The sequence below is a fragment of the Cyrtonyx montezumae genome, unplaced genomic scaffold, assembly GCF_038088225.1.
Source record: "Cyrtonyx montezumae isolate F1298 unplaced genomic scaffold, pur_monq_1.0 scaffold_3, whole genome shotgun sequence".
NCBI lineage: Eukaryota > Metazoa > Chordata > Aves > Galliformes > Odontophoridae > Cyrtonyx > Cyrtonyx montezumae.
Genome location: NW_027072034.1, coordinates 2,487,788 through 2,512,232, shown reverse-complemented (window position 1 = coordinate 2,512,232; position 24,445 = coordinate 2,487,788). Strand labels below are relative to the sequence as shown.

Below are 24,445 nucleotides of genomic sequence, written 5' to 3'. Positions count from 1 at the left end.
CAGAAGTGCACTCCTCCTTGGCTAACTTAGATAATCAAAGAAAACAAGATCCAATCTAAGCATGTTATCTAGGCTCTCTCAGCAGCCTCTTTTCCCCTTTGAAGACTTTCCATGGGTTCCTCCATATTGCATTATCATGGGTTACTCTCACTGAAACACCAGACATCTCCTTCTGAGCTAGTCACACCTACTGCCTTCATTGGAAACATCAGGAAACACTTATGGGGTGCAGTCTGATTTATTTTGCACGTCTACTTGGAGTTAAGATAATTACTGCCCTAAAAATGCCTGCTTCTTTCCACACAGTGTGGCTAGCTCTCATTGTGAATGACAAAAGTCATCTCATTATTGTGACAGCTTCATTAGCAGCAGTTTTTACTATGAGCAAAATAAAACCCAAGTATCAAATGTTAACTAATAATAAATTCTGAACAGACTAATACTTGAAAAATTAGAGATAAATACGGTAATCCAAGCCAGCATTTATACTCCCTTCTTCTGTGCTTTCTGGACAGAATTTCCAGGATTTGTTGCTGCACTGGAGACATTTCTGAACAGAACCCAAATTTGCTTTGTATCTTGTCTTCAGCAAAATTCACTGGAGAAAGTTTTTCAGAGGAATACAAAAAAATAACCCAATAATTTCTGACAATATTTCCCTCCACAGACAATGTCTGTCTGATCTCTAAATATTCAGAAATATGCAAAACCCAGAAAGCATAACACTTAGTTACCTCTACTATTTTCTTTTCTTTTTTTTTTTTTACTATTATAACTGATCTGTGGAAATCTCAACCTTATCTGAATCTAGACAGTTGAGATAGTGACTAAGCAACACTTCAAAGTGCTGAGGCCCCTAATCTTAAGAAGAATTTCCTTTAAACTAGCATTAAATAAATTATCCAGTTTTTCCATACCCCAGTGTGAGAAACTATGCCTGAATCATAGGAATGGAAATGAAGATAGGATGAAGTAAAGGATGCTGATTTCAGTAATGCTACGTTTGTAACATTAAGCACCCATTTGGAAACAGTGATCTGGTCTGCAGGCAATCAAAGCATCTCTACTTCCATTTGGCTTCATTTTGGTGAACAAAACTGTGTCCATTAAAAAAATCTCTGTCTTTATTTTCCATGCAGCTGTCCTCTATTCTTTTCCAGCTTTTGTGGCTACTGTAGGAATAATGCACTTTTCAAGGTGCATAGTAAAAACTAGAAAATAAACTAACTCCAGATGAGCCAAAAAATCGATGCCTTCTCCACCACCTTATAGATATTAGCATTAAAAAGCTTTCTCAAGAAAGAAGGGGTTAAGGTAGATGAAGGAGAACACACTGGAAAATACCAATAAAATGTAAGCATAAATGCCATTAATAAATCACAAGCACAGCATATAACTCCATGGCGTAATTCCCCAAAAGACAGCCCTAATCAATAATATGTACATAACTCCCCTGAATTTGTTAATCTGTTTTTGACCAGTATGGAACCACTCCTTAATTTCGAAGCGCTGTCCAATGACTCTTCAAATTATGTAAAGCAGACAATTTGGACATGTTGACTTCTCCAATTAGTCTATGAAGACCTGACTTTCACCCACAGCTTTGGTAAGTGTGATAACTGTTGGCGAAAAGCCAAAGCATTTATGGTCAATCAGATGATGAGAAAAGGAATATGGCCCTCTCAAGTGAGTAAAATGTAAGGCATTATGTGGAAAGGCAGAAGCTATTAGCGGGATCAATATTTCTCCTAGTACCTTAATAAATCATTATATCAAAGAACACTTGCAGGTTGAAGAAAACCTCGTTCTACCAACAAGGATGCTTCCAAATCAGCAAATAAAACATCATTTAAATTACAAAGACCTAATTGGTGTACAAAGGCAAATGGCAAGCACAGAATACAGCCCTGTGATGTTAGGCATGTAAGCGTTTTGAATCATTAGCGAAGGAAGAAAAGGAAATAAACAAAGAAACAGCTACACTAACAGCTACACGGGCATAATTTGCAAACTGGTAAATATGCATGAACCACACTGTAACTGACTGATGACACCATGTTTGGTGTAGATATCATGGTGACTGAATCAGAAGAGCACCTGGAAAATGGAATGGCCTTTAGTATCTTTGCTATTGTACTGAAAATAATCCATTTGCTATTATTTGCAATGAGGACTCTTCTTTTTAGCTAGCTGTAGTGTTTTTAAAAACAAAACAAAACAAAAAAACCTATTTGAATAAAAGTGAGAGCAGGGAAATATTCTAGAGTCTGTTTTAAAGCAGGAGAACTTACGTTCCCAACAGACACTGTGTCTCACTGCTTACTCAACACAGCTGAAATCACATGTAGCCACAAGGTTCTCTTGACCACAAGACTAAGAGGGAAGAAACACCATGTAGAGCTATCTGAAGTTCTACCCAAGCAAAAAGATACTGTGATCACATACATGTCTCACACAGCAGGTAACCCTCCCAATATACATATATAGCTGTGAGAAGGGATGGCAAACAATTTTGTACAGTGTAGCCACCCTACACGTTGCTATGGAGCACAGTGTATTACCATTTTTGGAAGTACCAACTCAGAGCACTTTTGATTTATAGTGTTACCTTTCAATATAATAAAGACAAAATCTGCAGGGGACAGAGTCTCCAGAGTAATAGTGACATGAGTTCCCACTAGGGGCAAATGTAACATACTGTTGCAACCAGTTATTCCAGTTTATTCTTTCATTTGAATAGTTTAGAGTTAGCTTTTTACTGTGGAGTTATTAGAGTAAAGGAAATGTTTCTCAGCTGTTTAGTGCCTATTTGTGATCTCTGTCACAGCCTTGGAAGCTTGTTCCTAATTTATTCGGAGGCAACAATTGCATTGTGGATGTCAGAGTGCTTTTCGGTTCTTTAGTTCATATTTCATACACTTCTAATTCCATACTGCTGACACTTCAGAAGGTCAACTGTCATCTAGCTGGAAAGCTGACACCTTGGGAAAGTAAACAATGCTGCAAAGGAGAGGAGAAGGAGCATCATGTTGCTACGTGATAGCTCCTCTCCCCACTCTGAGCTGGCAGAGATGCTACCCGCCTGTCAACATTCTTAGCTAAGGCAGAATTTTGGCCATATGGCAATTGACCTTATGGTGTGCTGGCCATATGCGTTTCCACCATATGTCGGGATCTTCAAGTTAAATGCATACATAAAAATGAACAATGTCCAAATGTTCCATGCTCTAAACTCTCTGTATGGATGAATTTATTTTCTCAAACAGTAATTTATTCCAAAAAGTAAAGCAGATCAGCCTCCCCATAAGTTATGCCTCGAATCAGTTTGTTGGCTGATCCTTCTGTTGTAGAAAACATATCAATCCTGCTTTACAGAGCATAACATGCCAACTTTAGCAGTAAAGAAACCTGTAGTTTATATACTTAACTGCCTGTAGGCCTCCCAAGGGTTCTTGCTATTTTCCTGCAGAGATTATGTTTTCTTCCCCTCATCCAGTGCCCACTAGCACACATCAACATTTCCCTGCTAGTATCCCCAGATCTAGTTTAAAAAGCAATTGAAAACACCATTTTTTGTCTGAATCTCAAAGTGTTACTTTTGTTTGGCATCTATCAGCTTTGTAGACTGTAAACCAGCTGGGACAGGGTCTACTCCTGTTTGTTTATGCATTCAATGTACTAAAGGAATTATCAACTTTATTAGTCAAATTGTAAGCAGCAGATGGGATCATTGTGAGCATGACCCAAACTTTAGTGATTATGTCCAACGTGACCACAGGGGGAAGGCTAATAGAGTAAGTGTGCCCTTTCAATTCCATTATCATAAACATCTTTTACTTCTTAATAAGTAAAAAAGATGCACTGACTCTTCAAACAAATAACCAAGAGCTACTGGGACGCTAGTAAATACATTCAGCAAAGATTCAGAATTTTCTTATTCTAGTCAGCCTGAACAATTAATTAACAACCTCCTTGTTTGTCATTAATTTTGGTTGCCATAGTAGCCTCTTTAAATGGTTTCTAACAAACAAGAAAGATTTATCTCTCTCACTCTCAATCGATCAGAAAATGGATGATTTCACATTCATTTTTATTTCAGTATGACAGTAAAGCACAGTGAATCATTACAACAGGGCGAATCCTTCTGAGAAGGATAAAGTGTCAGTTTAAACCCACAGTAATCTTAAAAAGCAGACTGAGAGATTAAAAGGGAAGGGCAACTTCAGTGACAACAAAAATACTGTCTCCAAAGTGAATATTTGAAAAAATGACAACACTATACATAATACACATACATTTCTAGAATTTTTTTTTAACTTAAATTAAGCCAAATTTGATTGGATACAAATACTTCCATGCCCTCATGGTTTTTTTTGTTTGTTTGTTTGTTTGTTTTTGTGGGGTTTTTTTGCTCAAAATTCACAGCAGGCAAGACATGAAGGAGGAGAAACATTGAAAAAGAAATTTCTAAATAGAGTTAAAATGAATTACACAAAACAGGAATTTTTCATCCACACCAGGTTGCTTGGATCATGAAAAGAACAGCAGCCCACAAGGGAGATGGGAAGTGGAGGTGAACATCTGCAAACGAAATGCTCAAGTTCTGGCCATCATCATGTGCAAAGGTTTTCGACATGTTTAGAGAAGTACAGGCTGCAACCTGCAAATTGGATCAATATGTTTCTTGCCTGATAAATTCTAGGAGAGAGATAACAGTCCCATTATTGGAAAAGATTGTTGTTGCCTTTCTTCTAGAGGACAAGGTGACAGATTCTCTTAAAGCAGTAACTGCTCTTCGCTTTTTCACAATCATGCTTTGAAAATCAGTCATTTCAAAGATTGCCCCATCTACAATGTGTCTTAGTTGAAGTGGGGAATGGAGAAGAGCTAAAGCAAGGTAACACAGCCAAATTACTCAGATTTCCTTGATTAAGAAGCTAATAACAAGCTCAGGTACAAAATGGTCTAGTCACATCTCTCATCTCTCTCCACAAAAAAAAAAAAAAAAAAAAAAAGCTAAAGAAAAAAAAAAAAAGGAGATGGGATTTATGTTCTTCATTGCACTGGTCATTTCCTGCAGCCACACCAAAAAGCCCTTGGATACTTTCTCATATTACTGATACTCAAAATCACTGACACAGCCACAGACCAAACAGATTTAGATCTCACTGGGATCAAATGGTTTCAGTTTCCAGCACTTGAAACAGCTAATGGGCAGTATTTGGCCATTTCCCATACTGGCTAAGCAATATGAACCCAAAATTGCTGAGTAGACAATGCAACTGCAAAAACCATGCTGCCACAAATACAAAATAACACCAGGAACAAGTAAAAATCTTAAGTTTGTTGCTGTTGTTGCTGTTTGGTTTTTGGTTTTTTTTCTTCCCCTATATTTTACACATTCACTTTCTTATTGTTCAGTTTTGGGCTGATAGAATTTCTCTCCTGGGACGTGGGCCTATAGTACCAAAAGACCATCAAAACACAGTCTAAGAGCAAAGAACAGATATAATTTTCATTCTTAGTGTCTTTCAATTGAAAATCTTTCTGTCCATTTATTATGCTTGCAGTGGCAGAGCTAGATTAGTAGTGGAAAATGTTTAAAAATTTCATCCCATTTTCAAGTTGCAATAGCACATGGGATGCAAGAAGGAGCTGTGAAAGTGAGGTAAGAGTTTTTGGGGACATGGGACATTAGACCATTAAAAGAAGCTTCTCTACTGCTCACAGTGCAGTTCCATTCAAGGGATTGGTGGTGCACTATTGTGTTTTTCCTAAGCAAATGCATATTGTGTTCTGCACAAGGCTGGAAATGACTGGAAGCCACATGAACTTACTGTCAGTACTGAGGCCAAGTTAACTACATTGAATCAGAGCTAATAAACACTGCCAATCATAACAATTTATTTATTTATATTCAGCACTGAATTATCTGTGCTTCTGGCTGTCTTGGAATATGGGCAGAGGGAACTCTATCGACCAGCCATAGGTCTAGATGTAGGTCTATGGACTCTACTGACTACTTGAGTCTTTATGAGCTTAAACATAAACTAATCATTTCAAATTTGGGGGGGAAATTTGCAAAAAAGGACTGCAGAAGGAAGATGTGGAGACTAAGGGATGAACTCTGAAACCAGGCTGCTGAATTACAGATTTCTAATGGAAATGCCAGGCAAGAAGTTTGTAGCCTGAGCATATGCCTGGAGGGCAAATAAGATTGCAGAGCAAAATTTAATTTTTGGTTTATACTCCATAGTCTTAAGTGCATCATACATTCAGTGGTGAGACTGTGAGCAGGTCAATTGATGGTCAGCACATGAAGTGAAATATTTTCAGAGAAGTAAAGAAAATGCTGCCAAAAAAGATACCCATATAGATTTAGTTTTTCTTTCACAACAGTAAGACCTTAAAATAGCATGTTGCACTTGGCTATCAAACACTGACTTTTTCCAAAGATCTATCCTTCGGTACTTCAAGTTGTTTTATGGCTGTGGCTCTCAAAATACACTTTCCAACTGAAACATCAACTCATTTGAACACACAGAAAGGAACTACAGTAAAAAACAAAACAAAACAAAACAACAACAAAAAAAACCAAACAGAAAAACAATGGAGTGGTCAAACCAAAGATGCATTAATGGAGGAAGGATTGAAGGACTGACCATTACAAACACTGGAGGCAAAGATTTCCAGCAATGAAGGGGTGTTCTCCTGGAGGGAGTAGAAAAGAAATCATAGGCTCAGACGCTCCATGGGCCACTGGTGCTCTCTGTGCATTTGAGTTCATTGGGCTCAGATAGTGCATTTGATTGATTTCATTCAGGTGTGACTGACAGGAGAACCTGACAGCAACTAGTCTGCAGAGCTGTGGACAGGATTTCTGACTATTGAATTGCTCACAAAAGGGAAAAAAAAAAAAAGGAATAAGGAATATTTGATCCTACATTTCATTTCTGAAGACACTATGTCTTCCACCGGGTAATGTGTAATCACAATAATAGAATCATTAAGGTTGAAAAGACCACTAAGATCATCTAGTCCAATCACCTCTTACCTCTTCTCTGCTTTTTTTTTTTTTTTTTCCACCACACAAAGAGAGTAAAAAATGCATGATGAGGGGAGGATGAAATGTAAGGACACCTTATGCTTTCAGTGGAGTGAAAGAAATAAAAAAAAAAATGTGATGAACTAAATAATTGACTTGGTGGCCTTCAAACATTAACAGAAAAGTATTTTGAAGAAATTAAGTCCACATGACTTGTCAATTTAAGAACAAATTGCCATGTTTCAGATTCATCCCTCTCCTGGATTTAACATATAAACTTTCCTTTCAAGATCTGTAGTCCCTCTGAATCTTTTTTCTTTATTCTCTTTGGTGGTAATTCCTTGTTATTAATTAGATCAAGTCAGATTTCCACTGAGACTGTACGAATAGTGACATCTGCGTGTTATCTGTCAAGTGCTGCTATAACTGTCTTCAATTGCTCTTGTACCTCTAGTGCCTCTGTGGAATCCCATGTTATGAAAATTGTATGCTGTCTTTCAGTGTCCTTCCTCTAGTCTAAATACTTCGCAAAGTACTACTGAAAAGGGGAAGAAGTAGAAAATCTTCCTAAGAAAAGCGCTGTTAGCAACTATTAGAATACCACTATTAGCAATAGCAAGATAAAAAAAAGTTGGTTTGCTAATCAATTGGAGGAAAAGCTACTGGAAAGACCAGCTGTGATCAGAAAGCCAGCAGAGTTAACACTTGGAGACAAAGGAGGAGAGATTCAGGTTATCACAGAATCACAGAATTGTACAGGTTGGAAGGGACTTCCAGTTACAGTAGGTGCGAGTAGATTTGAGAGCACTGAAATAAGTTGTAACTTTTCAAATTGTCTAGGACTTATGTATTTCACCCTTGAATACGTAGATGAGAGGGTGAGAAAATCCTTGAGCTGCTGACTACTACCTTTGAAAGTCAGAAAACAGTCAACTCGGCAAACATTAAACAGGAAATAACCAAACAGGTTTAGTCCTGCTAAGAAGGATCTAAAGTTATCTAGTGTATCTCAAGCTTAACCATGGTGACTGCTATGTATTTACGAATGTCAGATTAGAAATACAGAGGAGTGTGTTATCTACAACACACATGAGCGAATTCTGCTTTGTTACTTCACTTCAGAAAGACCACCAACAACCTTAAATGTAGTATTGGAATCACAGAATCACAAAATTGTAGGGGTTGGAAGGCACCTCTAGAGATCATCTAGAAGCCTCATTTATGGAAGACAACCATCTGACACTCAGTAACTCCATAAAACATGACAAAAAATGGAAAGAACAAAATGTTGTTTAACATAAAGACAAGACTTGAGAGAAGCATAACAAAACATTTTGAAAATAGAATCAAAGAATCACAGAATGGCCTGGGTTGAAAAGAACCTCAAAGATCAACTAGTTTTGACCCCACTGCCATGGGCAGGGTCACCAACCACTAGAGCAGGCTGCCCAGAGCCACATCCAGCCTTGCCTTGAATGCCTCCAGGGATGGGGCATCCACAACCTCTCTGGGCAACCTGTTCCAGTGTGTCACCACCCTCTGAGTGAAAAACTTCCTCCTAATTTCTAACCTAAATCCCCAATGTCTTAGTTTAAAACCATTCCCCCTCGTCCTATCACTGTCAACTCATGTAAACAGCCATTCCCCCTCCTGTTTATACACTCCCTTCATGTACTGGAAGGCCACGATGAGGTCTTCCCAGAGCGTTCTCTTCTCCAAGCTAAACAAGCCCAGTTCCCTCGATCTTTCCTCATAGGAGAAGTGCTCCAGCCCTCTGATCATTTTAGTGGCCTTCCTCTGGACCTGTTTCCAAGAGCTCTGCGTCCTTGTTCTGGGGGCCATGGGCCTGGACATAATACTCCAGATGGGGCCTCACAAAAGCGAAGAGAGGGGGATAATCCCTTCCTTTTCCCTGCTGGTCACCCCTTTTTAATGCAGCCAAGGATATAGTTCACCCTCCAGGCTGCCAGTGCACACTGATGGCTCGTGTCCAGCTTCTTGTCCACCAGGATCCCCAAGTCCTTCTCCACAGGGCTGCTCTCCAGTAGTTTTTCCCTCAGTCTGTATAAATACCTGGGATTGCCCCAGCCCAAGTGCAAAACCTTGTACTTTGCTCTGTTGAACCTCATTAGGTTGACTATGGGCCCACCTTTCCAGCCTGTCCAAGGCCATCTGGAAAGGAATACTAAATAATAAAAGTGACTGCAAGGAAGAAGAGAATAATGGGAATAAACCATCCTTGTTCACTGTAGATGGGACAGAAATGACTTGCACGTTAAGAAATGAAAAAAACAGTTTTCTAATGGCATGGAAAATTAGGCCATGAAGTGAACTGCCCAACTTGGTGGTGAATGGGTACTATTTGAGAAAAGAGTCAGCTCTGTTGGGAAAAATGTCAGTACACCTGATGTAGCTGGAAGGCCCTCAAGCTACTTGCTGATTTACTACAATTTCAGGCAAAACACTACGGCTAGTTACTTGGAGAATAGCTGCTTTGAATTCTAGGATATTTGGGGCAATATTATGCATTATTCTTTTCTTGCTTAATTTTAAATAATGTTCTGAAAGCTCAAAGTTTAAGAGTGGTATGACCTAAGATATTCTTTCACCTCTTCCATTTTATCAAACTGCATGGTCATGCTTTCTTCTGATTCATATAAAGCCTCCTGAACACAATATTCAGCGGTCTTTTTATTTTTGGAGTGTGGTATCAATAACATTAATTACAAACATGTTCTTCCCTAGCAATTATTGGAGCCATTATTGGATCATTTCTTCTATAGAGTCAAAGAACCCATACTGATGTTGACATGGATTCCTTTCAGTTTTGTTTCTTGTTTTTCACTTGTGACATCTAATAATCAATGTTTCTTTATTTCTATTTTTCTAATGCAATAGCTGACCCTAGAAAACAGAGCACATCTGGAAGCACACATCTTAGAACTCTCAGACTCAAAGAGCTACACTTTAAGCTTAAAAAAAAGCTGAAACTTTCTTATCAAATTCAAGGCTTTGCCTTACTGTTATTTATAATATCGATTGAACTTTCCTGGGTTTTGAGTTCTAAAGATAAACAAAGGTTGCTCCTGAACTAAGCTGATGTTAGAGTTCTTACAAAGCCAGCAGCAAGGATACGAACAATTATTAGAGGTAGCCTCTGAAGGCAATATTGTTGCAAATATATTAATTGTGGAACCAAACTCACCACCATTTTCTCTCATGGAAACAAATCCAAAAAAATTCCCTTAATGTTTACTGTTTCAACAGTTTTACCTCAGTCTGTTCCTTCTCCATATACTTTTAGTTAAAAAATAAAAGGGAAAAGACATAAACCTGTGGTAGAAAAAAGATTTTTTGTTAATGTTCACTTTGGCTGGCACTCAGCCACCTAAACATTCCTTTTCTTTCCTTCTTTCTTTCTTTCTCTTTCCTTCTTTCTTTCTCTTTCTTTCTTTCCTTTCTTTCCTTCCTTCCTTTCTTTCCTTTCTTTCTTTCTCTTTCTTTCTTTCCTTTCTTTCCTTTCTTTCTTTCTTTCTTTCTTTCTTTCTTTCTTTCTTTCTTTCTTTCTTTCTTTCTTTCTTTCTTTCTTTCTTTCTTTCTTTCTTTCTTTCTTTCTTTCTTTCTTTCTTTCTTTCTTTCTTTCTTTCTTTCTTTCTTTCTTTCTTTCTTTCTTTCTTTCTTTCCTTTCTTTCTTTCCTTTCTTTCTTTCTTTCTTTCTTTCTTTCTTTCTTTCTTTCTTTCTTTCTTTCTTTCTTTCTTTCTTTCTTTCTTTCTTTCTTTCTTTCTTTCTTTCTTTCTTTCTTTCTTTCTTTCTTTCTTTCTTTCTTTCTTTCTTTTCTTTCTTTTTCTTTCTTTCTTTTTCTTTCTTTCCTTTCTCTTTTTCTTCTTTTTCCTTTTTTTTTCCTTTTCCTTTTTTCCTTTTCCTTTTCCTTTTCCTTTTCCTTTTCCTTTTCCTTTTCCTTTTCCTTTTCCTTTTCCTTTTCCTTTTCCTTTTCCTTTTCCTTTTTCTTTTCCTTTTCCTTTTCCTTCCTGCCTTCCTTCCCTGCCTTCCCTCCTGCCTTCCTTCTTCCTTGCCTTCCTGCCTTCCTTGCCTTCTTTTATTTAATGTAACAAGCTTTGTAAATTTCATTGCTGTTTCTGGAGATTTGGGCAGTAATAGGGACAGTGGTTTTCTCTTTCTCTCAACTGGAGAAGATGTTTAAACTTCTTTGTAGAAGGGAAATCAATTCATATCTTTCTGTCTATGGCAACAGATTCCCGCTGGAGCTGGAGCTTATGACTTTTATCTTGCTGTGACACCTGCTTTGGTCAAGGGGATTACTGATTACTCCTTCTGGAAGGTGTCAATATTGATGATGTTTGGCTGAGCAGCTGTCCTCCTCCTTCTATTATTATTATTCACGACACGTGATTGATTCTTCTGAGGACAGTAGTGACAGAAAACTTAGCAGTTATTTGCTGTCTTTCCTTTAAAGGGACCTGAATGAACAATCACTGTTTCTGAAAGTGCTACAGCCACCATCATTTCACTTCACCTGTTCACATATGTCTGTGCAGCCAGAATGTGGGCAATGAAAAGGTGCAAGATGTGTAGTTATCCATATGTTGAGAGCCATCAGTTCCACTCTTATTGCGCCTCAAACAATGTCATTCATTACCTACTATCATACTGAGAAGAATTTAAAGGATAGAAGTGAGAGAAGACATTGGCTAGGATTCCACCTAAACAGAGATAAGACAAGGATATGAGTCACTTTAATTTAGGGGACACTTCCACCATTAGTTATCAATCTTCTAAACTTTGGGCTTATTTTACATAATTTGTTATCCATTTGACAATCATATACTGAGAATTTCCAGATTCTTAGTAGTAGCATCTGAATTAAGAAGTCACAGAACACAGAAGGATGTGGATACACAGGAGGAAGAAAGAAATCCTCAACAGATGACTATAAAGAAAGTGATATTCAGCTTTTCCCTTTCTTCACAAGAAAAAAGGCAGCAAACGGCTTAATATGGAACAAAGGAAGCATAATCTGGATTTTAGGAATATCCTCTAAGGGTTGCGCAGTTCTGGAGAAAACTATACATAGTGTTACTGAAATATACCACACTGGAAGACGTTTCTGGGTTTTGTTCTTTTTGTTGTTCGTTTCTGTTTGCTTCATTGTTGTTGTTTGTTTGTTTTAGGAACGTATCAGGTAAAGATCTCTCACAGATTATTTAGACATCTTGACTGCTAAACAAGCAAATGAGCCAGATGATTTTCAGTGTCCCTAGGGCACTCTCAACTGCTGGCATGAAAGATCACCCTTTATTATATGTCATATCACAGGAGTTAAGATAGGCAAAGATCATTAACTAATTGCCACTTTGAAACATAAGACGGTGGGCAATGGGGTGAGACAAGTAACGAGCCTTTCTCCTGTTCTGAGTCTATAGACATTTAGGGCAGTTTGCAGGAACCTCTCAACCGTTTCCCTGTTCTTCTGGGAAGTAGCTGTGATTAAACGACAGGGTGGTGTTTCAGGATGCCTCTGGGCTGTTCCTCAGACAGAAGAAGCACTTGTTGCCATTCCTACGAACTACTTGGGAACAACTTTAAACTTAAAATAACTGGAAGATCTCTTCGTTCTCTACGTTGTTTCATTAGTTTTCCATGCATCCATACTAATCCCATTGTACTGTAGAAGTCCTGCTAGGGCCACAGCTCTCATTCAAGTCATCAAATAGTCACTTTATTTTTTCTAACCATCATGTACTCCTTGTCTTGAAATGGACAATAAAAGAACAGAGTTGCATGGTCATTCCTAGCCATCATTCAAATAAAAAAGTGTGCATATGCATTTTAGTCAGTTTGTATATACATCCCATGATTTGGACAAATTAACTTTTACAATCTCACCATCATTTTCTGTTCTAATGAAATGCAACTGTCCCTCCATGGCAGCACAGTGAGATTTATTTTCCCCATCCTCCCATTTCATTCTGCCACATTTTCTCTGAGCATCTAGCTTATAGATTTTCTCCAGCTAACAGACTACTTGTTTTCCATCTGTTCAATAATTCAGATGTATACATCAAATGCACATATGGCACATTTACAGGTAGCAGCATCCCCTTCCTTTCTCCCAGGTAATTTGCACATTAGGTGCACAGAGATAACAGATGCCTGTTTGACCCCTCGGATTGCTGGTCTGTGCTTTGGCCTACCCTATTCCTCTTCACTAACCTTCACACAGCCACTTCAAGCATCCAGTCCATCACCTCCAGCCTGGGGACAGAGAGCTGAGCCTGCAGGCACCAGAGTTCAGTCCCTCCAGAAACGTGGCTCAGAGGCAAGGAGAAATACTTAACAGCCAGTGGCAGCAGGGCCCTCTAGATGTGTGTGCAGTGCTGTTCAAAGATCAAACACAGCCATGTTACACACTCACATGTAGAAGTGCTCTCCTTAGGTTCTTCCCCTCCTATCTCCCTACTCCCACCATAAGTTTTGGCAGCTTAGTGTTTTCATAATTGTGAAAATACCCTCAAGAAGCAGCAATACAATTGCTCTCATTGCCTTTGGTTTCTTCTGCATACCTCAAAACCAATGCGCTGTTTCCTCCTAGGAGTGCCAAGGGCAGATACCTGAGCAGACCCTGAGAGTCACTGGAAGAGATGTATCATTTAGGGACCCATGAGGAAAATTTAAGAAACTCCAGCAATAAATGAAATTCCAGTAAAGTAAGGATAAGCAACAAAGGCAGAAGGGAAAAGAAAGTTTCTCTAGAGAATGTACAAGGGATTATAGGCAGGAAATAAAAGAAAGTTTAAGAAAACAAGTACTATACAGGAAGATACTTGTAAGAAAAGAAAATACACAAAAGTTGCAGTGGAAGATATGTGATAAATGGAAAAAGATGACCAGGATTAAAGAAATTATTTGGCTAGACCAGTATCCTGTTTTGCTTCAATGTCAATACCAGATGCTACAGAAAAGTGTTTCAATAGGTATCCACACAGCTGCAGAGGCAGCTTCTCTCAGACCCCAGGCAGAGGGCAGGTGAGCTCAGCCTTCGGCCAGACAACTGCTGTATTAATTGCTCTTTATCTATGTAATATGAAAAATGCATCTATGATGTCATTCTTACTGATATAAGTATCTACTTCTTGCAAAGGTTAAATGTGACACCTTTTGATAGTATCTTGGGGCAGTACACACATTATCTCCTCTTCAAAAGAAATCTTTTCCCTGTTGGTTTTCTTTTGCATTATAATAAAGGTATAGCATCATAGAATCTCCACTACTTCATGCCACATAGTAATATATATTTAATTGCACATATATCAAATTAATATCTTAATTGTGTTAAACAATGCAATGCTAATTTGTACGTATATCTCAGAGCCATTATTTTTCAGGAATCAAACCTGTGAAAAAGAAAGCTTCTAAAACGTGTCTTAGATAAACAGCTTCACTAAACTTTATTGCAGAGCAGCTGTTGGCTGCATTTGTATCAAATTCATTAGGCCCAACCACGCTTTACTTCAGCAAACTCAGCTGCAGCTCTTGGAAGCCTTCGTTGAGCTGTGATTCAAACAGCTCTACCAGACAAGCCTGGAAAGGAAGATTTTATAAAGCTGCCACTGCTGTTCATAAAGGATTTACAACCCAAATGCCAACACGTGCAACAAGTTTTCTCCCTTTATCCTGAGCGCATTTCAGTGTTTGCACTTTTTTCTCCCTCTGCCCCCAAAGAAAAACACAAATTTTGCCCAGAGGGACAACATCATTAAAGAAAAGAACAGTGCATTCGTAAGGCTTTAGAAGGACACAGATCATTCAACAGTTGTGCAATTACTCTGAAAAGCTACTTATTTCTGAGCACAGAGCTTTCACTCAACACAGGCCTGAGGCATCACGATCAGATCTGTATCTGCAGCATCTCAACTAGCAGCATCTAGGGCTATTGCTCATTACAGAAGCTGTAGTTATGTGTAAGGTTTATATCTAGGTTCAAACAGTCTCCAAGGCATTTTGAAGCTGGGGTCACGTTAAAAGGCACTACAAACTCATAATTCCCGAGAATAAATTGAAGGTAGTTTTGGATACCTCTCTTACCCTAAAACCACCTGGTTTGGGTTCTATTCCCTACTTTCCCTACAGCACTCATACAGGCTAATGGAATGCTAAGTGACTGCACTTCCAACAAGAAAAGCAATTATACCCACGGTGCTGTCAGGGAAATAAGTGAACAAAACAGAGCATATTCAAACACAGATATTTTTGAAAACCATTATTTAGGGCCAGACACGGTTCTCACAAGCCCTCATTGTGCTCTGATCACGGGGTATGACCATGTAGATGTAAAAGTTGATTCCCACTGATTTCTCTGACCAAATTTCTATAAAAATGCTGCTGTGTACTACCTTGGAAAGCAGTAAAAAATCAAATTTTTCTCTATAACATACCTGCAAAGAAAAAAAACATATTGAAATGCAGAGTGTTTTCTACCCTCTAAATCATTGTGATTGCAGGATGCTGTGCTTCAAATCACTATTGTTCTGGCTGACAAGGACACAGCATTAGCTACAGGCTCCTCAACACTCCCTGCCACTTTTGACACTACAGGAATCAAGCCATTACTACTATGCCCTTCCTCCAGTTTCTTAAGTATCAACTCTTTTCTTTTTTTAATATATTTTCTTACACTTTCCATGAACCTGAATTCCCCCTGACCCGAAAGCCCCAGCTATTCTGCTGACTCTTTGCTGACTGTGCTTCTAGAAATATCCCTAGCAATAGCTGAGGGACAGCCACTCACACACTGGCAACCTGGGTGGGAGGCATTGATCGCAGGGCTTTGCAGGGTACAGCAGTTCCAGCACACACTGAAAGACACAGTGGTGAGGTGAAAATGACTTACAGGCCCAATTCCTTTCTGCAGTTCAACGTTATATGTTGTAATAGTTCACTTCAAAGGAAAGATGAATGGGTTACTCTGCATTTATATAACGATAGCAGAATAGAGTTATGTCCTAAACACTTTGCAAGAAACCAAAATCATTCTCTGCAACACTTGCTCCAGATTAAAATTAGATTTTCATTTGACTTGCATGCATTCAAGATGAAAAAAGATAACAAAACAGCTCAGGAATCCACATGCTGAAATAGTCAGAATGCAGCAGAGGTTACAGACCTGTAGAAAAGAGGGTAACTTCTCAGTGGCCCCATCACTGTATTTCCAAAGGAATGTTACAAATTCTCATGGCCAATCCTGCAAGAAGTGGAAAGAATCGTTAAACCTAGAGAGTTTCGAAAGGAGAAGAAAATAAGATCAGCTGTCTCCTTGGATACGCAATGCTAAAAGCCAGTGTAGAATTGGTTTAGAGGATGTTAAACATTTTAAACTACGGAAGCAGCAAGAACATAACAATTATTTAAATATAACAAAGCCCAAGTTAAATAAAATTCAAAATGCTAAGTTCTTTTTAAAGACATGTTATTGAAAACAGTCCTGATAAAAAGGCAATAAATGTATGGGCCTGGATTGGAAAGAAAAAAAAAAAGAGAGAGAGAATACTACACCAATTTATATTCCCTTTGAACTGTCTGTAATACAGACCTTAAAGTGCATTTTCAAACATACAGCATATCAAAGAAGCAGACATTTATTTCTAGCCATGGCACTTCTAGGCTTTTGGTAAATGAAACCAGAAATAGTCTAGTGGAACTGCACTGTGCGATAAAGCATGTGCTGATGGGTTCTGCACAACATCAGTAAACAATTGTTTTTTTTTCTTTTAACCCAGGGATAGAATTTCAGCAGTAAACAAATGTCTTACATCTTGCATGAATTCTTCAACAGAGTCAAGGCAAACCTGTCGTTTCACACCTCCTGCGTTTGCTATTCAAAGTCAAAATACAAGTCAGATTTCCCAAGATCTATGAGTTGCTATGTTTTTGATTATGACAACTATGATACACAAGGGTAAACCCAATACGCCACAGCTTTCAGCTATAATCCCCCTGGAATCCACACCCATTGTTATAAGGATAATTATCTGGGTATCCCCGAGGCCAATTTTTGTAGTTTTCATAAAAAAACCACCTCTTGCATAAGACATGAAATTTAAAATCATCCCCTTCACAGATATCATTGAGTCACTTCATTACCTCTGGGACAGATATAAATTATGCATTCTTTGATACTCTTTAAAATTTTAGATGCACAAGGGGACCGAGAGGCATCTAAATGGTACTAAAAATATAAGGCATTCAAGAAAGAAACAATCACTTGTATGGCATTAACTGCTACAGTGCTCCGAAGGCTCCCTGCCTGGTCAAGAAAAGCACATAAAGCACTGAAACATAGCAGCAGGCTTGCATGCTAATGGCTGCTAGTGACAAGGACTCATTGAATGTCACTGCTTCACATACTGCGTACTGTTCATTTTTCTTATCTGTGTGACCTCTCCTTTGAAATGACTGATGAAACTCCTGTGAATTAGCATCTCTGCTTCCGGGCATTTGCCACCAAGAAGGCATTCAGTAACATCTCTACTAAAATGCAAAAATGAAGCAGGAAAAACAAATCGTCAACACAAAACAGTCACCATGTCTGTTAAAGGATGCTTGGTCTACCCTGTGAAAGGTGTGCTATGCCAAATCTTCGTTACGTTGGCTTTTACTTTGACACCCTTTAAGAGCACTGGCTTGCCACAATGCACACATTCATACTGCATTGGCTAACGTTTTCGTAATTGGTGTGAATAAAAAGAAATAGCTGTTACTGCAAGAAAAAAAGGAAGTATCTCTGTTCTAGTGCCCTGCTGCTATGATGACCTATTTCACACTAGCATCTGTTCTGTTCTGATGAACCACTCCAGATGTAAGCTGGCAAAGCAGCACTGCAAGTATGTTGCCCAGACATCCACTGAGTGCTGCAGATGTTTTGTTCCATGCTTCACACTTAATGTGTGTCTGATTAATTCTTCTTTATTATTTCAACTCCTTGGCCCACAGAATTTCCTATGAAGTCTGCAGGATCTGGGATCCAATCTGCAGCCATAAGGAGCAGCTTCTTCTGCGTTAGCAGCTTCATTAATGTCAGGAAAAACAAGCTAAAAGAGCTTTGTTTTGAATTGGCAAAGGAAATGCAAACTTCAGTAATCTATTATGCCTTTATATTATTTGCCTGAGGATTTAACTCCACGCTCATTTCAATTTCAAAATTACAGATGTTTGTAATATTCAGATGCACTGGTCTCACTAAAAATATTATGCCCACGCTCTGCCTCAAGCCCCTGACCTGAATGAGGTTATTGACAGGGATATGAATGACTTGAGCAAAAAACCAAACACAAAAGTAGTTTTATCGTGAAGTACAATATTTCTTCTGTCACTTAGCCATTTTTTTTCCTCTCAAAATTACAGGGTAGACTGCAAATCTTCAAGGCCAGCAGCCACTACAACAGACTAAGTGCCATTTAAAAGAATAATAATTTATGATGCTCCTTGGTAGAATAGCAAAGGTCACACGGAAGACTCCCCAGGGAGGGGAGGATGACAAAGGTTACAGAGATGACTAAAGACTAGCCTACAGGAAGGGATTTTCTTGGAAGGAAGATGCTTTGTTGCACAGCTTCATCCTACCTAATGCACAGGCACCTCATCCAAGCAAGCAGCCCACATTTAAGGTAGCTGTAAGGCATCGCTTAGAAAATATGCTTCTGAAGTTCATGGTTTAGCAGGTTGGCCATGCACCAGGGCCCACACAGCTGGGTCTGCCCACAGGGCACGGTGCAATGTACAGCACCAGATTTGGATACCCTGCCTCCCACAGTGGGTAGACCACATCTGAAGTATCTCCAGAGCTTTTGCAAGCTATTGCCAAGAGAGATTCCACTGCCAGGATGCTTGGTGCCATTTTCAGATACTTAGCAGACCAAGAGAGACCACTGTTTCTTTTAGCAGCAATTAGAATAGTTGGTGTAAGATGAGACCAAGAAGAGTGGTGCAGTTGACACAACAGAGAGAAGGGACACCACTCAAGAGTGACCTGTTGTGAAAGACATAAACTGTTTTCCTTTGTCTCAAAGTTTGCTTCGTAAGGCCTTTTCTGGTGACAAGACTCTGACTGATAACTGCCGGTTATCTGGATGGGTGTTATGGTACCATTGTCTCTGCTTATGGTTGTAAAGATAAGCAGGAATAGGTGCAAATAGTCTTTTCCGTGGGAGTACGGCTTGGAGAAGCTTACCACCACAAAGACAATGCTCCTGCATGGCAATGAAGGCAACATCCGCTGCTGGCTTATCTGTTGGGCCAGACATGTCACACACAAATAAACTCCTGAGAAATGGGGGATAAAAGGCCTTCACTGAACTAAGGATTTTGGAAAACTCCCAAAGAAAAGATCTTTGAGGAGAACTCTCGAAGAGACTTAGGACGGACCCTGAGGCCTGCTTGCTGCCATCTCCCATCCCCCGCGGTGACCAGACAGGTTCCTGAGATCAACGGACCTACTACGAACCTCGCTGGATCCACGGTGGTGATTATATCTCTCTTGCTTTCTGCCAAGTCTCCTTGCTTTTCATCTCTTTTCTATCGCACACCTTCCCTTCCCCATATCCCTAAGCAACTAGTATTTGTAATAAACTGGTTGGGCTAACATTTGACCCGTTGTGTCTTAATCTCGCCCTTGGGTATACATATACATATAAAGAACCTCGTCTCCCTCCTTTATATTGGAGCGTGACACCTGTACAGGCTCAAGAAGTGGGCCCATATGAACCTAATGAGGTTCAACAAGGCCAAGTGGAAGATGTTGCACTGAGGTCTGGGCAATCCCACATACGAGTACAAATTGGGAGAAGAAATGGGAGCAGCTCTGTGGAGAGAGATTTGGGGATCCTGATGGATGGACAAGATGGACACAAGCCAACTCTGCGCACCTGCAGCCCAAAAAGCCAACTGCACTGCATCAGAAGAGAGATGCCCAAAAGGGAGTGGGAGGAGATTGACCACTCTATTCTGCCCTTGTGGGGTGCCATCTGAAGTACCTCATCCAGGTCCCAGCACAAGGACATGGTGCTGCTGGAGTGGGTCTAGAGGAGGGCCCTGAAGATGATCAGAGGGCGGGAGCACCTCTGCTATGAAGAAAGGTTGAGGGAGCTGGGCTTGTTCAGCCTGGAGAAGGCTCCAGTGAGACCTGGCCTTCAAGTACTTGAAGGGAGCTTATAAATAGGAGAGAGAGACTGAATTTTACACTGTCTAATATTGACAGGACAGGGGGAGATGGTTCTAAAATAAAAACAAAAAAACAAAAAAAAAAACAGGAAATTTGAGTTAGATGTTAGGAAGAATTCTTCACTCAGAGGATGGTGAGGCACTGGCACAGGCTGCCCAGAGAGGCTGTAGATGCCCCATCCCTGTAGGAGTTCATGGCCAGGTTGGATGGGGCCCTGGGCAGCCTGATATTTTGGGTGGCAACCCTACCCACAGCAGGGGGTTGGAACAAGATGATGGAACTAGATCCTTAAGGTAACCTCCAACCTAAGCCATCCTATGCTTCTATGATTCTAAGAAGAGCCTGTGATACACTGCTGACACATTCTCACAGGCAGTTGTAAATCTGCACAACAGCCATCAGGTTGTGCAGCACTTAGGGCCGCATTTTTCTTCCCTCAATTCCTATGCTCACCCCTTTCAGCTGCAGCAAGTATAGAAAAAAAAAAGACAAGGATGAAGACAAGCAGGAACAACTCTTCTTGGCACGGCTCCACACCGTGCAGCATCATTTCTGGGCTCATAAAATAAGCATTAAGTGGTGGGAGAAGCTGGCGCTGCGAACCTGGGGGTAACCAGCAGTGTCTGCAGAACATCAGAGCGATAAAGAAAAGCTTAACCTGAAGCCAGCATGCAATACAAGACAACTCTTATCTCTTCAGAAATGTGTGGCCATAACCATTTGGAAAACTGACAGCTCCCAGCTGCTCCCGATGAGTTTGGACAGTGCCTGCAGCCAGATCAATGGCTGGCACTTGCCGATGGGGCTCTGAAGGGTGCAGCTATAAGAAGGGCCAGGCAGGAAACAGTTATGGAGTGCTCTGAGTATAAAGGATTGTGCCTCATTTGCTGCTGGATCACTGCAGAGCCCATCCTCCTGGTGTTCAGACTCTATGCTCACAAGGAAGATCTTACCTGCCGAGGGCAGGGTAATCGCCCAGGTAGAAATTCTCATTTTCATTCAGAAATTCTCGTCTATTTTCTATACAAAAATAGGGCAATTTGCTGAAGGGGACTAGCTGCGGCCATTAAGAGTGCCTGCATTCTCTTGTTCTGGCAGGCTCTGCTCTATTAGCATGGCTGATGAAGCCTTTTGCTGGCTGTTCAGATCACAGAAAAATTTTACACTCTCATAAACACAGGCAAATGACAGCAGAGCATGCCTCTGGGAGACCCAAGGGCAGAAGGTACCTGAGAGGCAGGACATGGGTAAGCCAGCCCAATGTTACAGTGGTCTTTTATTCCATGCAACACCTGCAGGAAAAAGGGGAGGAGAGCTCATTGGAACACTGTGCACACAATGAATAACCCATGAGATGCTCCTTCCCAGGTGACAAATCCACGGGGCACGTTGTCAGGAGCCCTCTGAACCCAGCTGAAAAAGCCAAATGATTTTCAAGGTGTGCTCTGCCTAACATGTATTGTTGCTTCCCAGCACCAGGCCATGACATGCTCTCCATGCAGGGCTCTTACGCTCTCTGGTGCTGCTTTTCCATGCACTGTCTTCCTTTATTAATTTTAAACAGAACAGGGGGATGTAAATTCACCATTGGGGATATGTCAGTGTTTGCTCAACATGCTCTACATACCTTTATTAATTTTGTATTGAATGGTGGATGTGATTTCACTCTAGGGGAAAATCAGTGATAGGCAAAGGCCATTCCCACTGCAGGGAAGCAGTGGGGAAGGGGAGATCATTTCTCCCTGGGTTTGTTTAGCAGGATGCATGGTGCTCTCAAGGATTTCTGAATCTAAGGAACTTTTGCTGTCGTGAACAGGCAGTTTCAGTGCCATGACCTACTGGTCTGAAGAGGTTGATTATCTTAATGTACCATTTGTTATGCACGTCTTACAGCTTGCAGTACATTTTAAAAGTGATAGGCAATGCCTTTTTATAATGCAGGAATAGTACGCATGGGGGGAAACTAAAAAGCTTTCAAAATTTAGAACAAGACTTTTCATTTTAATAGACTACATGCATTAAAAAAAAGCTGCACCAACTACAAAAGGTTTGTTGTTTGACAAAGGTCTGCAAGGTTTAACATTGGACACAGCGTAAAAATTTCCTCATTCTTCCCATCCCTCCAGTGCTATCACACTGGGCTGGGATAGTTCAGGAATGCTCGACTCCCTGCACTGCAATTCCCTAAGGACTCATGGAGGTGTACAGAGAGCTGTTTATCTGCAAATCACTCTTTGCTACCTACCTTAAATTCACGGAATCGCAGAGTCATAGGGAATGGAAGAGACCTCTGGGGATCATCAAGTCCAACCCCCTGCTAAATCAGGTTCCCTACAGTAGGTTGCAAAGGAAATTCACATTAGCAGTGGTTACACTCAATCACAGCAAATCCCTTTGCTTCCAGATTCTTGGTCCAAGCCTATCATGGTAACAAAGGGAATGTCCCTTTATCATCATTTTTACTTTCCAGGGAAAAATTCCGAGCAGAAAGGATTTTTATGCCTTCCTCAACTTCTTGAGGCTCCCAGAATCCCAGAATCATAGAATCATTTGAGTTGGAAGTGGCACCTGAAAGTCACCTAGATCAACTCCCCTGGGGATACCTACAGGCAGACCAGGCGTTCAGAACCCTGTCCAGCCTGACCTCGAGTGTCTCCAGGGTCACGGCATTCAGCACCTCTCTAAGCAACCTGTTCCAGTGCCTCACCACCCTGATTGTAATTTTTTTTCTTATACCCTCTTAATCTTCTCCTGCTGACTTTCAGAGCACAAAGTCTGGGACTTCACAGTCCCTCTTTAGCTTCTCCATTGCACGGATTGTGTTTTCAGTGCATGGTTGATTCCTCCGTGATTCACTGATCCAGGGTCCTGTTGCAGGAAAAGGGCCATAGGACAAAGGTATTCATGGACAGTAATTTGGGAGCAGTCTGCTGTATGGAGAAGGGAGGTGAATATTCATAAGGGCAGCCTAATGGTTTTAGTTGCCTCTTCCCCAGACAGCTGTGACGTGGAGGACACCTGATCAGAGAGCTGAAGACCTGTTTCCCTGATCAGAAGATGCTGTACTAAGATTTATACTAAAAATAAGGACATGCTAGGATTTATATTGCTGAACAGTGCCTTACTTAAATTACTGCTCATAACAAACTTGAAACAGTGAACTGAATTAATTACTTGTTTGATCAAAACGTGTTACAGACTTGAAAACTGAATTATGGAGTAGCTGTTACAGTGCATGTTTATGGGACAAGTCATTCTTTCCCTAATCTGGTGCAGCTGGCACATGAACTTCTCACATGACTGTTGGCAGGGGGCAGAAAGTGTTTGCACTAGGACCAGAGGAGCACAGTTCCCATACTGAGAAACAGAAAGAGTAGATCTGTTTCAGCTGAAAAATGAGTAAGGGAAATAAGGCAAGGGGCTAGGGACTGCAGCTGGCCGCTACGGGCTCTATGGGTCAGTGCCATTGTACTTGCTAAATACAGCTGGGTTCTGAGATACTGCAAGGGAAAGAAGGAAGGGTGGGATTTGGAAATAGGCTCACATCCATCCAAGACAGTAACATGCAATCTGATTAATGTTAATGAATATCTAAAGGGACGTGGGAGGCAAATGGATGAGGCCAGGTTCTTCTTGGTGGTGCTTAGTAATAGGACAAGGAGTAATGGCATACAACTTGAACACAGGAAATTCTGTACAAACATATGGAAGAACTTGTTTATGGTAAAGGCAACAGAGGACTGGAACAAGTTGTCCAGAGAGTTGTGGAGTCTCCTATGGAGATATTCAAGACCCATCTGGATAACTACCTGTGTCATCTATTGTATGGTGCCTGCTTTAGCAGCAGAGTTGGTCTCGATGATCTCTTGAGGTCCCTTCCAACCCCTGTAATTCTGTGATTCTATGATCCTATTTTTACAGAGACTGGATCCCAGAGCTTCCTGTCCAGACACCCAAAGCTGTCCATAAAACGTACTCTCAGTCTGAGAATGAAGGTACCATAGAATAACATAAATTAGAAGGGATCCTTGTTGTCATCTAGTCCAACCTGCTGCTCAAAGCAGGTTTCTCAGAGTCTTCTCCAGTTGAGTTTTGAGTATGTCTTAGGATGAAGATCTCAGAGTCTCTCTGGGCAATTTGTGTCCATTTGATCACATCCATGGTG

The 24,445-nt window shown here is 40.4% G+C and overlaps 1 protein-coding gene across 3 annotated transcripts in view; it reads right to left on the bottom strand.

Annotated features, from left to right (window-relative positions):
- ENOX1 (ecto-NOX disulfide-thiol exchanger 1) overlaps positions 1 to 24,445 on the bottom strand; it is a 360,202-nt gene that overhangs the window by 234,595 nt on the left and 101,162 nt on the right. For all 3 annotated transcript variants that reach the window (XM_065743988.1, XM_065743990.1, XM_065743989.1), the window contains exon 3: positions 16,228 to 16,305. The gene's annotated coding sequence lies outside the window, so the exon portion shown is untranslated. The remainder of the gene's footprint in view (positions 1 to 16,227; positions 16,306 to 24,445) is intronic.